The sequence below is a fragment of the Triturus cristatus genome, chromosome 9 (genome assembly GCF_964204655.1).
Source record: "Triturus cristatus chromosome 9, aTriCri1.1, whole genome shotgun sequence".
Lineage (NCBI taxonomy): Eukaryota > Metazoa > Chordata > Amphibia > Caudata > Salamandridae > Triturus > Triturus cristatus.
In genome coordinates this window covers 397378129-397395191 of record NC_140592.1, presented here as the reverse complement: position 1 = coordinate 397395191, position 17063 = coordinate 397378129, and positions in this window count along the sequence as shown.

Below are 17063 nucleotides of genomic sequence, written 5' to 3'. Positions count from 1 at the left end.
GGTACCACTGAAGCCGCCCCATGTTGGGCGCCAGTTGAAGAACCAGAACCTTTTGGGCCTGGCGGCGCAGGGTACGCCCTAGTCTCCTGGATTCACCTGCTCAGCTACACAGAGACAAGGGACACTCTGTCGGCGTTAGAAGATCAGGTTTTATTAGCTGCAGCTAGTACAGTTATCCTAGAAGTACACAAGGTAGGTTCTCAGGAGACTGCCACTTTACTCTGTGGCGCACCAACTTATATACTACATAGAAACATATACATTAACCAAATATACATCCAGAGTACACAAGAAAGAGCCAATAAGGAAAGTTGGAAAACAGGACAGAACCAATAGGAGAGTTTGGAAAACAAAGTGTCAGATGACTCGAAGAAACCTCTCCTCCAACTATGTTTGTCACCCCTCCCTCCAACTAATTCATTAACGGATTCGTAACTAACTTGCAGGTGGCGAGATACGTTTGTGTGTGTTGGAGGACAGTTGTGAAACGAGAGAATGCTAGCAGAAGACAGTGAAGGCCGGACGATAAGATAAAGTCAGAAAAGAATAGTGTGAACCAACAGATAGTTGAGACGGGGATTAGAAAAGCCAGACAGGGATTAGTGTACTTGGCCAGTCCTAACATCAGCTTTGCAAACAGAGGCAGAAAACGTATTTCGACACCAGGCTTCCGAAAAAGCAGAATAGACTTTTCTCGCCGTGCTGCCTGAGTGATGGCAACACAAAATGGCGGTGGAGCACAAAATGGCGGGTCGATTCGATCGCGATCAGAAATCGAAGTTCCTCACACTCCTTTTGGTCTCTTTCAATACAGGTGGATGCATTTTGACATCAGCTGCTTCTGTCTTTCAGTGAGCCATGTATATTTAAAGATATGGATGAAAATATGAGATATTTCCATGATGGCATTCTTGCCTTTTCCTACAACATTCAACATTATCTAGAGATTCTGAAAAGGGTTTGCTCAAGACTTTAGAGTAATGGTCTCATTCTGGTCTCATTCTTTATCCTAGTACGTGGAGCATGTTCTAGGAACAAGTTGTGTCCCTTGGACACGAGCTGTCAGCAGAAGGGTTAGTTCCCAAAGAATCCTTGGTGAATGCTTTCAACCTGGCACCTCAAGCAAATAACAAGGAAAAGTTACTATCTTTTTATGGTCTGTGTGAATATTACTTGAGGTTCAGCAGAGATTTTGCCACAGTAATGGACCCTCTTCGGCTTCTGCTTCGCTAAAGACCAAGAACACAAATAGGGAAAAGGACAAGAAGATGCTTGAATTTGATCAAATGTAACATAACCAATGCTCCCCTCTTCAGACCATTCACCATTGGCTAGAAGTGTACAATCACTATGGATGCCAGTGCTTATGGGTTAGATGCTGTGCTAGTCTAACAGCAAAACATAGAAGCAAGTTGGCAAGGAGGAAAAAATATCTATCTCTTAGCATCTAAGGAACTCTATATTTCCTTATGAACAGTACACAGTCCTGTTATCAATTCTTAAAATATTAATTAAACAGTCACATACCACAAGCACATCTTTTATAAAATAATTTTTAATTATACAGCAGATAACAGCAAAGGCATGAGGAGTGGGTAGTGGGTTACGCTGCCTGAACCCTAAATTCAACACAAAGAAAAGCTGTGATTGAACAGAGACTGTAGGCTTGTGTTTGGGTTGTGAATGATTTCAGACTTTTCATTTGGGACAACAAATGTAACTTGCAAACAGATCATAAACCCCACGATTAGGGTGGACTTAAATTTACTGCATGCATTGCAATGTTGTGCTATCACATGCAAGAATATTGTTTTAAAGTTTTACATGTACCTGGAAAAAGCAACAAGTGTACAGAAGTCTGTGCTCTACAGAATGTACCTCTGATAGAAGGTATATGTCTCAGATAAGATGCCAAAGATATTATACCGGAAAAGGCTAATGAGTACACATGTGAGGGTTGGCTACCTATCAAACTATTACATGGTGAGTTGTATTCGTTTTCCAAGGTTGTGGATGAGATGAGTGTGGCAAACAACATTCCTTCAAAAAATGACAAATTTGTACCCCTCAAAGCTGTCAGGGAAGTCATCATGAGAGCCAGCCACCAAGTTCACATGTGTATGTCAACCCTGAAAAGTTCCTTGAGGGCACAATTCTGGTGGCCAAACATGGTCCAAAGGTGGACCGTTTTTTGTACAAAATTGTAAGATATGTTCCAGGTGTGACAAAACCCTCAAGGATGTTTCACCCCATCCACCCATTCCATGGCCCCAATCCCATATTTCTTTTCGTAACCCTGACACAAACCGATACACAAAATGAGTCATGTCTTTATCCCCAATACTTTCAAATCCACTGTACTTTTTGAACACCTGTAGGAGGCGCTCATAGTACGCATGTACAGACTCATCTTTTTCCTGGGTTGTTCTATCTATTTTTATCCAATCTGTTTTCTTAGGGGTAATTTTCCCTTTTCATGAAAGTGATTACTTGGTTATATTTCTTCATAACTTCCTCTGATGAAGCTCCCATTTTCTCATTTCTCGGATACTCATCATTAGGCCAATCGGCTGTAATTTTGCATTCAGTCCACAAATCAGCAGGCACCACTATGTCAAAAAGACCATCTAGATCCTTCAACAAAACTTTCAACACTTTCACAAACCTTTCAACTTGCCTGTACCATTCCACTGGTTTTTCTCTCAATTTAGGGAAATCATTTGTAAATGATAAAATATCCTGTCCGGTCCATGGGACATGTACATAACCACCTCCTGGAACTTCTCTCATTGGGTACAACCTTTCTGTCTTCTCTGTTTCTTTCATTAAATATTCTGATGTTACCCGATTTGCCTGGGCTTCCTCCTTTTTCTTTGACCACCAAATTTTCCACCTGTCTAAATCTCCCCATTTCTGCAATATCGTCATTAATTCTTTAACCTGCAATTTTCTTCCTGACATGTTCATATTTTCCAAATCCTTATCAGAAAATTCTGCTCTATAAGGTTTTTGCAATAGTTTGGATCGCCCTATTTCTATTCCCATTTCAGAGGCTAAATTTACCAATTTTTCATGAAAGGCTTTTGTGTTTCGGGTTATGCTTCTGCAAATAAACAGCAATTCTTCCTCATTATAGGTATTTAACCTATCTAATCCTACTCTTAATTTGAATATGTCTAATAATTTTGTCAGTGAATTTGGTTTCTCTATTTCTTGTGCCTATCTTTCTATTTGTTCTGGGGTTACAATTGTGGCACTTTTCGATCCGGTGGCTGTCTCGATTCGTACCTCTTTTGAGCAACCTGATGTGACTCTTCGGGGTGTGTCATTTATTTGCCCTCTTTTTTTTTTTGTCAAACCATTTTTATTGCAGGACCAAGTACAACGTACAGTAATCAGGATGCATGTGAGTAATGCAGGTTTCCCGTCCTCCCCTTAACCGTTAATCCGTGCAGCATACACAGCCGTACTGCCCACATCCCGGAGGCCGGGCGGCGTCACATAGACATATGGCACATTAATACAACACTGTCAGGAACCAACGTCCGGTGGGGAGACCCGCTGCCCGCCATTTATTTGCCCTCTTATCTGTAAGTCCATTAATGAAATTACAGACTCCCAATCACTAGCTTGGTCATCAACTACTAACTTCTCTTTTCTTGGCTCAATAATGGTTGTAGTCATGACAGGTGGTTTAGGACAATTTGATTTATCCCCGTACAGTGGGACAACAGGACCTATAGTCACTGGTATAGTTAAAGCTTTGGGATGTGTGTTTAACTGTGTTATCTTCTGTATTAATTCATCTCTATTCTTATTTATCGCTTCCCTTTCTTTTACCTGAAGTACCCTTTCCATTGTTCTCTCATGTACTATTTGTGGCACTAATGGTGTATCTAGAATCGGAGCACTCGGGGTAGTTCTATTAGGTCTTTCTTGATAAGGCGGAGGATTTTTCATTAAAATATCTTCTAAATAATCATCTTCTGAGTCCCCGCAACCTGTTAATATTAAATACTTTTTCTTTTCTGTGCACTTTCCTCCTGTCTGTTCCTCAGCCATCAACACAGGATATAACCCTTCAGTCAACATGGCCTGGCTCCACTCTTTCATCTGCTTATCTCGGGTTTCACGTGGAAATTTTGGATAATATCTGCTCAAATTCCGGTCACTCCTGAGTCTATCTCGCTCAAATGCCTCAGTCTCCCATTCTTCTAGTGCTTCAAACTGAGTTAATCTGGGTCTTGGTTCCAACTCATTCATACTAGTCCGTAAATTATGTAAAACTCTTCCATTAAATGTTCCGTACTCTGGAAACGCCAGTATTCCATCATCCTTTGTATATTCTACCCAACTCTCTAACCATACGCAAGTATGATAACCTCTTTCTACCATCATATAAGATGCGTGAGTTTTCGGAGGAGGAATGAGAATTCCTTCTCTAGTTTTAATGGGTTTATTTTTTTTAAAATAATTCTTAATTTTCTGCATAAATGACATTTTCCTTTTCTCTCCATACATTTTGCGTGATCTCCCTTTTATGTACTGTTCGTGGGCAAAGCCTAAATATCTTCTATCTGGGCGAGTCCCTATTAAAGTAGGATCGTGTCTCCACATGCAAGACCCACTATCAATTATTATTATGGCTTCTATTTTTAACTAATCAAATGTTCGCTTTTACTTTAACAATTGACCAATACCAGCACGGCTTCTTATTCTTCTCACCAATCAGATTCGAGTTTGCTATGCGTTTAGCCAATACTAGCGCGGCTCTCAGTGACGTCAATATCACTCCTCACTACTGACCCCTCCTTTACAATTCTTCGCGACAGTCACATGCCCGCTGTTTCAACCAATCCCCTCTGTGACGTCAGTGCAGCACTCGCAACTGACCCCTCCTTTACAAGGTAATGCAAAAACTTAGGGGCAGATTTATGAGCCCCTTGCGCCACTTTTGCGTCACTTTTAACATGGGAAAAGTGACGCAAAAGTGGCGCAAGGGGCTCATAAATCTGCCCCTTATTTTCTACAATTTTACATGCCATTTTCATTAATCAACAACATAGAAACATTCGCTACTGTGTCTGATCCTCTAAATTCAAAGAATAGTCGACCTTTTTACTGTGAGCAAACCCTTTCCGCTTACTCCTCACACACTACGAGTAAAACCCTTCCGCTTACTCTTCACACACTACGAGTAAAACTTTTCCGCTTACTCTTCACACAAGCATCAGAGAACCTGCTATTTCTTCAGTATTACCCTTTCTAGGTGATATAAGACCAAAGTTTCACCAGCGAGCTCCTTTGCTACCAATTACACTCACTTTTATACAAAAGAAAAATAATCCCTAAATCAGTGCTTTTAGTCCTGCGTAACTTTCAGCACTTTCCTGATCCAGACAAGTAACCTAACTGCAGTATGGCTTCCATTCGCCACCCGCTATTCAATATTCCAGGGAATTTCCAGACGACATGAAACAATACACAACAATTAACGAATAGTGGTTGTTAGTGCATAAATCAAATAATTCAATCCACAATATTTTCTACCTAACTAACTAGAACCTAACCATGCCTCTGCTACCAAAGCAAAACTGATAGAGCGTGGGTTACCAGCTCAGGTTACACACACACATACCTAATACTCACCTGGGCCCATAACATTCACACAGATAAGCTAGTGAACTCCGTTGACATACATTTTTGAGTCTGCCTGTAATTTGAATTTCATCTTTACCAAGTCTTACCAATTTGATCTCCTTAATAATTCTTTTACTCAATGAATCACGTTGCTGAGATAGTTTACGGTAGAAAATGACATTTAACTTTAAACTTGAAATAACCACAAACTCAAAAGATTTAACATCTTTATCTAAATCAATTAATTTTGTGAGTCAGAATCAACTACAGTTTAAACACATTCTTCCAAGAGGCAAAATAAAGTCAAATATACCAAAGTCATAATAATGATCAATGAAACGGTACCTGTAAAAAGGAAAGGGAGAGAGAGAGCAGGTACAAAGACAGGTTTCGCAGAATTATATTTACCTAGAATGATAGATGAACCCAACACCTTAAAGATATGCCAAATAGAATCTCCCAGGACAGGATGTAGACAGAGGATCGGGCAGATTCAGATCTGGGAAGGTGACCTCTTCTAAAGTGCAACGCCAGCGTCTCACCCCTCTCTGGCACTACTCTACTCGAATGACCCTCCTCTGAAATCCCCTTCTAGATGATTAGATTATCGATCGGTATCTCTTTTCTTGAGCAGAGTTTCTGGCAGCAGCAGGGTCTGAGACAGCGTCTCGGACAGAATCTGTAGCAGCATACGTGTTGGGTCGGTGACGAGTCGGAATGACGGATATGACAAGTCTGACAAAGTCTCTAGCTAACTTACCTCAATTATACTATTCTGTATTCGTGTACCACCCCCAAAAGTTGCAATATTTGTTTTTTTGCCCTATTCTGATTGGTCAGGGCGAAGAGGTGAGTTCATCATACCATATTAAAAGTAAGATTTTCTCTTTGGACTATTGTTCTAAGTTTCCGCCCCTTAATTTACTTTCCCATAGCTTTATTCCCACCCGCATTTCACATTATGAACAATACAAGTTATACATTGTATTCAAAATTGTTGCTCTGTTCCATTCATTAGTTGGCTTTCCCAGGCGTCTTCGCCCAATGTGGCCTTGGCTGTGATTCAAGTGTGTCATCATGGTTTCCGGCAAGTTTCTATGCGCATGCGCATGGATCATGTGGGGTAGGGATTTCAGTCACCCTCCGAGGCCCGAATATGAACTAATAATAAAGTCAGAAAAAGACATGTTAGAATGTGACAATAAATGATTTCACTGTATACCACTTATCTCTACTCTATCCCCATTTACTTATTTTAATCTTTTGCATTAGTGCCCAGTAGAACGTATAGGTTTAGTTTAAGCGACAGCATGTGCATTATCATGTGAGTTTCAAGCAGCCATATTTAAAGCTATTGCGTAGCTGCAAAGTTTTCCCACCAAGCGAAAGAGGACGTCATACTACGTAGATGCAGTAGACACATGCGCAGAGACTTTCCCGCATTTTCAGCGGCCCTTTTTAGACACTCGGGTTACTTGTTAGTAATACACATAGGCAAGCATCCCCTGAATAAAATATAATGAATGTAATGCAATATTAGTATTTACAAGACTTGTTGTTACATGTTATTTGAGAGGATTGCATACAAGAAAGTGTCTAGAATACGAAACCTTGCTCCTTCAACGCTTTTGTCATAAATACAGAATGTTAGTGCTCTAGTTGTTCATTTGTACACTGGGGAGGGAGGAGGAAGGTGCAGAGATTAGGTCAACAGAGATTGGGGGGAGGGATCAGGGCAAAGGCAGGAAACTGACCATGCTGGGCAGGTGGGAGGGGCAGTGGCAGAACAATAAACCATGGAGGGCGTGGGAGGCAGGTACAGCAATCCAATCATGCATGACAGGCACCAAAGGGGCATACACACAGACAACGAAGGGCAGGGGGAGGGAAGTGAGGTCAGCAAGCTGACCTAACAGGGCAGGCAGGAGTAGCTGCACAGTGAACAATGGAGGGCAGGAGGGAGGGATAGCAGAACCACACAGACCAAGGAGGGCAGCAAGAATGGAGTAGGGCCTGTACTCAGACAATGGAGGGAAGGAGATATGTGTGAGGGGCAGCAAACTAACCACACAGGGCAGGTAGCAGGGACGGCAAAATAGACCACACATGCTAGGGAGTGCCAGCACAGTGGACCATGAAAGGCAAGATGGAAAGAGCAGGGCCACATACACAGACAGCGAGTGCATGGGTAGAGAGTAGGGCAACCAAGTTGGCCACACAGAGCAGGTGGGAGGGGTAGTGGCAGCACAACAGACCATGGAGAACAGAAAAGAAGGGGCAGGGGCATGCACACAGACAACTGAGGGCAAGGGGAGGAAGGTTAGAGCAGCAAGCTGCCCACGCAGGGCAGGAAGGAGGGCCATGGCAGCACAAAGAATCATGGAGGACAATAGGCAGAAGGCATGGACATGCCAATGGACCATGTAGGGCAGGAGGAAGGGGATAGGGTTCCTGATTCGGATAACAGAGGGCAGGGAGAGGAGAATTGTGCAGTGGGAGGGACAGATGCAGCAAGCTGACCATTCAGGGCAGGTGGGATGGACAGTGGCAGCACACTGGACCACGGATGGCAAGAAAGAAAGGGGAGTGGCAACCCAAAGGACCATGGAAGGAGGGAGTTGGGGCACTGAATCAAACAATGGGGTGCAGGGGGGAGTGACAGGGGTAGCAAGTTAACCACACAGGGCAGCTGGGAGGGAAAGAGTAAGCACAACGGACCATGCAGCGCAAGTGGGAAGGACTGTCAGCTCAAAGAACCATGGAGAGCAGAAGGGAGGGTCAGGAGCATGCACACAGACACTGGAGGGCAGAGGGGAGGAAGGCAAGGGCAGCAAGCTGACCACACAGGGCAGGCCGAAGTGGCAATGGTAGCACAACAGACGATGGAGTGCAGTAGGGAAGGGGCAGGGGCCTGTACATGGACAATGGAATCTAGGGCGGCAGGAAGCTGACCATGCAGGGTAGGTGGGAGAGGTAGTGGAAGCACATTGCATCACGGAGGGTAGGTGAGTGAGGATAGGGGCATACACACGAATGATGGAGAGAAGGTGGGAGGGGGACCTGGGCAGGGGCAGCAAGCTGACCACGTGGGGCAGATGGATGGGGCAGTGGCAGCACAATGGACTATATATGGCAGCGAGCGAGTTAGTGGCAGCACAGTGGACCATAGTGGGCAAGAAGGAGGTTTGACCGACATGCACAAAGTACCATGGAGGGAAAAAGATAGGGAAGCATGGGCTTGATTCAGACAACAGAGGGCAGGGAGAATGAGGCAGGAGCAGGGGCACCAATATGATCGTGCTGGATGGGCAGTGGCAGGACAAACAGACTATTGAGGGCAGGAGAAGAGCAGCTGAACGGATCAGGTAGGAAAGGAAGGAGAGGATAGGGGCATGGACTCAGATGATGGAACCCAGAGGGAGGGGCAGAGGCAGTAAGCTGACGATGCTGGGCAGGTGCGAGGGGCCCTGGCAGCACAATAGGCCAGGGAGCAGAGGCAGTGGCAGCTCAATTAATCATGTAGTTTAGGGAAAGGGGTAAGGGCATGCATATAGACAATGGAAAAAATAAGGGAGCAGGGCATGGTCAGTAAACTAACCACAGCACAAGCAGGAATGGCAGTGGCAGCCCGATGGGCCAAGCAGTACTGGAGGGAGGGGTCCGGGAGGACAGAGTGAGACTGGGCAAGGGCCAACAAGCTAACAAGGACGGCTAACTAGTAGGGACAGTAGCAGCACACCAGAGCATGCGAGGAAGGAGGGGGGTAGGTGCATAGACTAGGACAACAAAGGGCAGCACAAAATACCATGCAGGGCAGGAGGGAGTTGGCAGAGCAAAGACTGAGACAACAGAGGGCGGGGAGATGGGGGAGGCAGGGGCAGAAAGTGGATGAAAGGCCCACATGGGTGGGGGCAGCACAACAGAACATGAGTGCCAGGTGGGAAGGGGCAGGGGCCCACACTCAGAGAATGAAGGCCAGGGAGAATGGGGCAAGAGCAGGGGCAGCAAGCTGACCACGTAGCGAAGGCCAGCATTGGCAAGGGCAGTAAGCTGCCAACAGAGGGGCTGGCGGGATGAGGCAGGCTAAAGCAGATCATGAACAAAGGGCAGGCTGAATTTATTTTATTTTTTATTTTTTTACAGTTTTTTCTATAGCACTATTTTACTAAATGGTATTAGTGCTGTGTCACCAAGTGGTATGAGGGTGCTTTACAATACAACAACAATTACATATTGCTGGAGCATCATACGGACCTGATTCATAAACGACCTCCACACTTGTGGCGGAAGCCACGCAGGTGTGAGGGAGTCTCCGCACACATGGTGGATTTTCTGCAATTAGAATTCTCATTGCAGAGATTACTCCCCGAGTGTGGAGATTTCCACACGACTGTGGGGCCTCTGCCACAAGTGCGGAGGCCATTTGTGAATCGGGTCTTATGTGTACAAGTCACATAGAAATTATTGGCACATTAAACGTTAAGAATAGAGGGGCGGTAGAAAGGGACGTGTTTGATGTGAAATATTTTTTTACTAGAAAGTTTCAAGCTGGCTCCTGAAGGTACGGATGTTGGGTGCCATTCTTATTTTGTTGGGAAAGGAGTTCTAAAATGAGGGAGTGGCACCAAAGCAAGACTGTATTTGAGTCAAAGATGGTTTGAATGAAGGAGGTTCTAGCAGGAGGAAGGATTTACTGTGGCATTGCCTGATTCCACCTGAAATTTTCAGTAGATCAGAGAGGTAACTTGGCCGTATAATGGTGGCAGGCAAAGGGGTGGGGGGGGGGCAATCTAACCATGGCGAGCAGTTCTGCATGGGCAGGGTCATCATACTAGACCATGCAGGACTGGAGGGAGGTGCAGGGTCATGCACATGGAGAACAGAGGGCAGGGGATGGGGGAAGAGGGTCAGTGATAGCAAGCTGACTATGGAGGACAAGTCGACATCGGTTTTTGAAGTTCAGTGGACCATGGAAGGCAGTCGAGCGGGGGCAGGGGCATGCACACAGACAACAAAGGGAAGGGGGAAGGGACAGTGGCAGCAAGCTGACCACAGAGGTTAGGTGGGAAGGGCCTAAGCATGCAGACAGAGAACAGAGAGCAGGCAGGAGGGGGTCATGGGAAGCAAGCTGACGACAGAGGGTCGGACATGGGTCAAGGGCATGCATATGGAAAACAGAGAAAGCAGGAGGGGAGGAGGGGCAGCAGACTGACCACTAAAGGCAGGCTGTAGTGGCCTAGCACCGGGAAACGGCCTTTACAATCAGGTTTTTACCATGGTGTGCCTTTACAACGCATGCCTTTACCACGGATGTATGATGTTACAACGCATGCTTTTACAACGCATGCTGTTACAACGAAATTTTTACAACGCAAATGCAGTGACAACGCAAGTCTTTACAACGCAAGTCTTTACATCGACTTGCACTAGATGGCGTGCTAACATTAAAAAAGTGTAATTTACTATTCTAACTCCAGTCCACGTAACAGTAGGGAAGGTGTTTGGATAGTAAACTACACTATTTTTAATGTTAGCACGCCATCTAGTGCAAGTCGATGTAAAGACTTGCGTTGTAATGGCATGCGTTGTCAATGCATTTGCGTTGTAACAGTTTTGTTGTAATGGTAGTGCGTTGTAAAAGTTGCGTTGTAAAGGTTGTTCCCCCTTTACCACACATTTAAGGTACGTTGTGGTGTGTTGGGGGCCTCCTCCCCCCAAATATATTTTTTACATATATATAAACAATGCGTGGTAATGGCGTGCATTGGAAAAGCATATGCTTTCTAAAGAAATGTGGAGAAAAAATGCATTGTAAAGGAATGCGAAGTATATCCATGCATTGTTCTGTCATACAATCGTTAGCACCAGCGGAGGGTGTGCTTGTGCCAACACCCTGTTATGAAAGTCCAAAGACTGTGCACAGTGGAGACGTTGACTGAATATTGTTTTTAAAAATATCCTAGCAATTCATGAACAAAAGCTCAAATAAACATTATAGTCGGTGATGGTTAAATGATCTTACCTAACATAAAAAACGCAGAAATTCACTGAAAAAAGTAATGGTTAAAGTTAAGTTAATCAATCATGGGTTTGTTAAATGCGACTACTCACCTGTAAGGGTCTCAAGGCGCTGGGGTAGAGAGGAGGTGCAGGATCCAGTCCTTCAAGGAGGAGGTCTATTGAAGAGCCATGTTTTGAGGTCTCTCATGAAGATGGGGAGTGATGTAGTCTGTCTGAGGTTGAGCGGGAGGGCGTTCCAGGCTCTGGCCGCGAGGAAGGAGAAAGAGCGGCCTCCCGATCTGGACCTCCTGGTGCGGGGGCCCACGGCGTGGGAGAGCTGGTCTGATCGTAAGGTCCTTTGGGGTGCATGACACATGAGTCGGCTGTTCAAGTTTGCTGGTTTGGTGATGTGAAGGGCTTTGTGTGCGTGGGTGAGAATCTTGAAGGTGATTCTAGCCTCTATGGGGAGCCAGTGGAGTGTGTGCAGGTGCTGGGAGATGTGGTAGTGTCGTGGCAGGTTGAGGATTAGTCTTGCGGCGGCATTCTGGATGTTTTGCAGCTTGCGGGTGAGGTTTTTGTTGATTCCGGCGTAGAGTGCGTTGCCGTAGTCAATTCTGCTGGTGATTAGGGTGTGAGTGAAGATCTTTCTGTGTTCGAGGGGGATCCATTTGAAGGTCTTGCGCAGGAGGCAGAGGGTGTGCAAGCAGGAGGATGCGATGGAGTTGATCTGGCGGTCCATTTTGAGTTCGGAGTCCAGGATAAATCCGAGGTTGTGTGCGTGGTTTGTGGCAGTGGGTGGGCTTACGAGGGCGGGGGGCCACCAGGTGTCGTTCCAGGCATCGGCATGTGGGCCCATGATGACTACTTCTGTTTTGTCCATGTTGAGTTGTAGGCAGCTGCTGTTCATCCACTTGGCGACTGCTTCCATGCCTTCTTGTAAGTTGTGTTTGGCTGTGTTGGGTTCGTTGGATAGGGAGAGGATGAGTTGAGTGTCGTCTACGTCTGAAACAATGTTGAGTCTGTGGGTTCTGATGATGGGGGCGAGCGGAGCCATGTAGACGTTGAATGGCATGGGGCTGATGGAGGATCCCTGGGGGACTCCCCAGGTGATTGGTGTAGGGTCCGAGAGGAAGGGAGCGAGTCTGACCCACTGCGTTCTGCTGGAGAGGAATGAGCGGATCCAGTCGAGGGCTTTGTCCCGATCCCTGCGTCGTGAAGTCTGCATATTAGGGTGCGGTGAGACACTATGTCGAAGGCCGCAGAGAGGTCGAGGTGGATGAGGGCTACTGCCTCTCCTCTGTCCAGGAGGGAGCAGATGTCGTCTGTTGCGGCGAGGAGGGCGGTTTCTGTGCTCTGGTTTTTTCTGAAGCCGGATTGGGAGTAGTCGAGGATGCTGTGCTCTTCGATGAAGGTGGCGAGTTGGCTGTTGACGGCTTTCTCTATGACTTTCGCTGGGAACGGAGGCAGGGAGATGGGTCTGTAGTTTTTGAGGTCAGTTGGGTCTGCTGAGGGTTTTTTCATGAGGGGGTTGATCTCGGCATGCTTCCCGTCGTGGTGGAAGAAGGCGTTCGCAAGGGAGCGGTTGATGGTGTGGCAAAGCATGGGTGCAATGGTGTCAGCGGCTCTGTTGAAGATGTGGTGTGGGAGGGGTCCGTGGGGGCCCCGGAGTGGATTGACTTAATTGTCTTCAGTGTGTCTTCGGTGGTGAGGGCTGTCCAGCTGTCGGTCGTTGGCTTCAGGGTTGCGGGGGTGTTTGGTGAAGGTTCAGTGTGTTGGCTGTCTTCGTCAAAGTTGTCGTAGATGTTCTTGATTTTGTGGTGGAAGAAGGTGCTGAGTTTGTCACAGAGGTCTTGTGAGGGAGGGATGTCTGTAGACTCGCTGATGGGTTGGGCGAACTCCTTGATGATGCTGAAGAGTTCTTTGCTATTGTGCGCGTGTGTGGAGATTCTGTCTTTGATCGCTGTCTTTCTCATATTTCTGATGAGTTGGTGGTGGGTGTTGGTGGTGGCTTTAAAGTTGTTGTGGGCTTCTGAAGATTTGGAGTTCCACCAGGCCTTTTCGAGGTGGCGGCATGTGCGTCTGGACTCTCTGAGTTTTGTGGTAAACCATCTGGCTTTCCTGGCGTGTGTGTTGTTGTTCTTCTTGAAGGGGGCTATGGTGTTGGCGCTGTCGGAGATCCATCTGTGCAGGTTTTCGAGCTGCTGTGTTGGGGTTATTGTTGTCCGTGATGGTTGGGGTGGAGTTGCTGATTGAGGAGGTGAGCTGGTCGTCTGTGATTTTGGTCCAATGTCTTTGTGGGAGCAGGTGCTGGGTTCTGTGGATGGTGGGTGTTCTGAAGGTGAAGTGGATGCAGTGATGGTTTGTCCACAGGAGTTTGGTGGTGTGGCTGAAAGTGATGGAATTTCCTGTTGTGAAGAGGGGGTCGAGGGTGTGTCCTGCTGAGTGCGTGGGTTCGGTCACAATCTGGTGGAGTCCTATGTTGTGGCGGTTGTCAAGGAGGGATGTGGTGTTGGGGTCTAGTTAGTTGTCGAGGTGGAAGTTGAGGTCTCCCAGCAAGGTGTAGTTGGTGGACGCGATGGCCTGAGGGGTGATGATGTCCGTGATGGAATTGGTGAATGGTCCGCGGGGTCCGGGGGGGTCTGTAGATGAGGGTTCCCCGAAGGGTGGTGGTAGGGCTGGCCTGTATCTTGAAATGTCGGTGTCCATCAGGTCTGTGGGCTTGTCGGGGAGTGTGCTCATCCGGAGGGTGGATTTGTGGACAATGGCGATTCCCCCAGCAGGGTGGGTGGGGCGGTCCTTCCAGGAGATCCTGTATCTTTGGGGTATGGCGATGACGATGTCAGGTCCTGAGGTGGTGTTGGTCCAGGTTTCAGTGAAGAATGTGACGTCCGGGGTGGTGCTGTCGAGGAGGTCCCAGATTTCGGTGGCGTGTTTGTGGAGGGATCGGACGTTGAGGAGTATGCATTGCAGGTTCTTTGGTGCGGTTGCGATCTTGCGGGCGGGTTGTGCTGGATTTGTGGTCTTGGCGGTGCTGCAGGAGTGGCAGCAGAGGTGACAGCTGAAGGACCCCTGGGTGTCAGCTGGTGGTGCTAGCTTGCAGTTGTGACCTGGGTTGAGAGCGTAGAGTGCCGCTGGGTTGTAGCGTTGGTGGTTCGGAGGTCCAGGGTTCCAAGCACTGGTTGCGTTCAGGTCAGAGACGGGCTTGCATTTGGCGCGCCTTCAGTGCGCCAGCGGCACGGCTGCCATTAAGTAGGGGTTGGGGAGGGCTGGACAGCTGGGAGGTGGGAACAGGGAGGGGGACTGGCTTGGGCTGGTCGCGCTGGGGGGAGGGAACGCCGGGGGCAGCAGCGGCGGGAAAATTGTGTGAGAGGTGCCCAGAAGAGAACGAAAACAGCACATAGTATGAAAAATAAATAAAAGTGATGGAAAAGTGAAAAAGTGATAAAAGTGATAGGAAAAGAGTAAGAGGCTAAAAAAACGAAGGTGAAAGTAGACAGGCTAAAGAGAGAGGTAGGCAGAAAAACGGAGTGAGAGAAGGGGTGAGAGGTCCACAGGACCACCAGGGATGTGGCACAGGTATAGCCTGTGGGGGGAGGAGGGCCTCGAACACCAACACTTGAGAGTGCATGGGCTCAGGAGGGGCCCACTTGATGGTGGAGCTGTGAGGGTGGGAAAGCAATTTCACTGACAATGAGTCAGTAGTTAGGTGTTGAAATAAATTCAAAACTAATGCTTAAAAAAACAAAAAATAAACACTGAAATTCGTCAGTTATAGTTCAGTGAGCTCACTAATAACTATGCACTACTTATGACCTCACATATTACAACACTCATGACATGCTAAATAACATCATTAATGATATCATGGATAAAATCTCAATTGACATCCAATTAATGTGACAATTTGCTACACGTTTATTACATACATCGAGTGGGTCCAAGAAAAAGGGGGGGGGGGGGGGGGTCCCAAAACGTTTTTTCCCTGTGAATTTTCCATAGGGAAAATTTGAAAAAGCTACAGCAAAAATGGCTGAACAGAATTACACCAAATTTGGCAGAAAGATCATTACCCACAACACGTGCTTTCTGTTATTTGGTGCAAATCTGTTCAGTAGCTCTTGGAAAATGTTGGTTAAAATGTAGAGATATCTAATGCCAAGGGAAACTAGCAGGACTGTCAGATCAAAAGAGAACATCTGATTGGCTGCCGACATCAACAAATATGGTTGGCAGCCATTTTATGACTCGTGGACTCAGTCTTGGAGTCTTAAATAAAAAGGAAACAAGATATAGGGGGGGGGGGGGCGTAGTAGTGATATCCTAACCCCCAAGACCTCACGCAGGAGCAAAAAGTTAAAGAAATGTAAATCACGCTATCAAAGCACCAAAAGAGTACTGCAGTATTACAGGAAATAGGAAAAACGGCAGGGGTACCCCATCCCATAAAAACCCCTGCTGGGCCAGGGCAGCACATTCAAAGTCCCAGAATTTAAAATAAAAAGACAAGAATGGACTAACTAGTCACGCACAGGTCTGAGAAACTAGGCAGCTATGATACAATCAGTAGCATAGAAACAAAGTAACCATGTAAGACCCCTTCAACTAGTTCTGGCTTTTAGCTAAAAGAATGTTGCATTCTGGGACTTAAATAGCTGCAAGATAGCTCAGTGAGCTGAATGCCTGCTGTTGAGAAACGGGCTGTTCTGAGGTCACAAGTAAAAATCCCAGCATGGCAGACTCAGCATTACAACCTGTTGATGTGGGTATATTGAGTATGATGCATGGGGTAAGAAGTGATGACGTTTTACTTATCCTGAGTAGGAACAATATAACAATATAAGTGCAATAACTAGGGCTACATAAAACAAACATTAGCAAAGCTAATATGTCTCTGTACTGGTTGATCTGGCACACCCTACTTGTGTCACATGCATAGTGATGACAGGCATGTTGCCACTGCACAAATAATTACAGGAGCCCAGTTGGACCCACTGTCCAAAATATAGTGGTATTTCTTTACTGCTGTGTCCCTGGCATAGCTGATATGTTTACCAGATCCATGCTTGACTACGAAGTCTAGTTCCATTTTATTTATCATTCAGAGACTTGCAGTCCTGTTTTATTTATGCCAGAATAAATACGGCTATGAGTCACTGAATTTTAAGAAAAAACAGGATGGATTTTCTATGGATGTCGGTCTTGGAAGTGGTGACTCTGTTTTTTTTTACTGGAAGTATAAAGAGGGCTCTAAACTGGGGAACTGTCTATAGATTTCAATGAGGGGAATTAATAGGATTTTATGGGGAGGGAGTGCTCAATGTTAATTTCAGGAGGTCAAATCGAATGGGGTTTCAGGAATGGATGGGAACTTTTTTAGGAATACAGGCCTTTAAACAACAGAAGATAAACATGACTTTCTAATT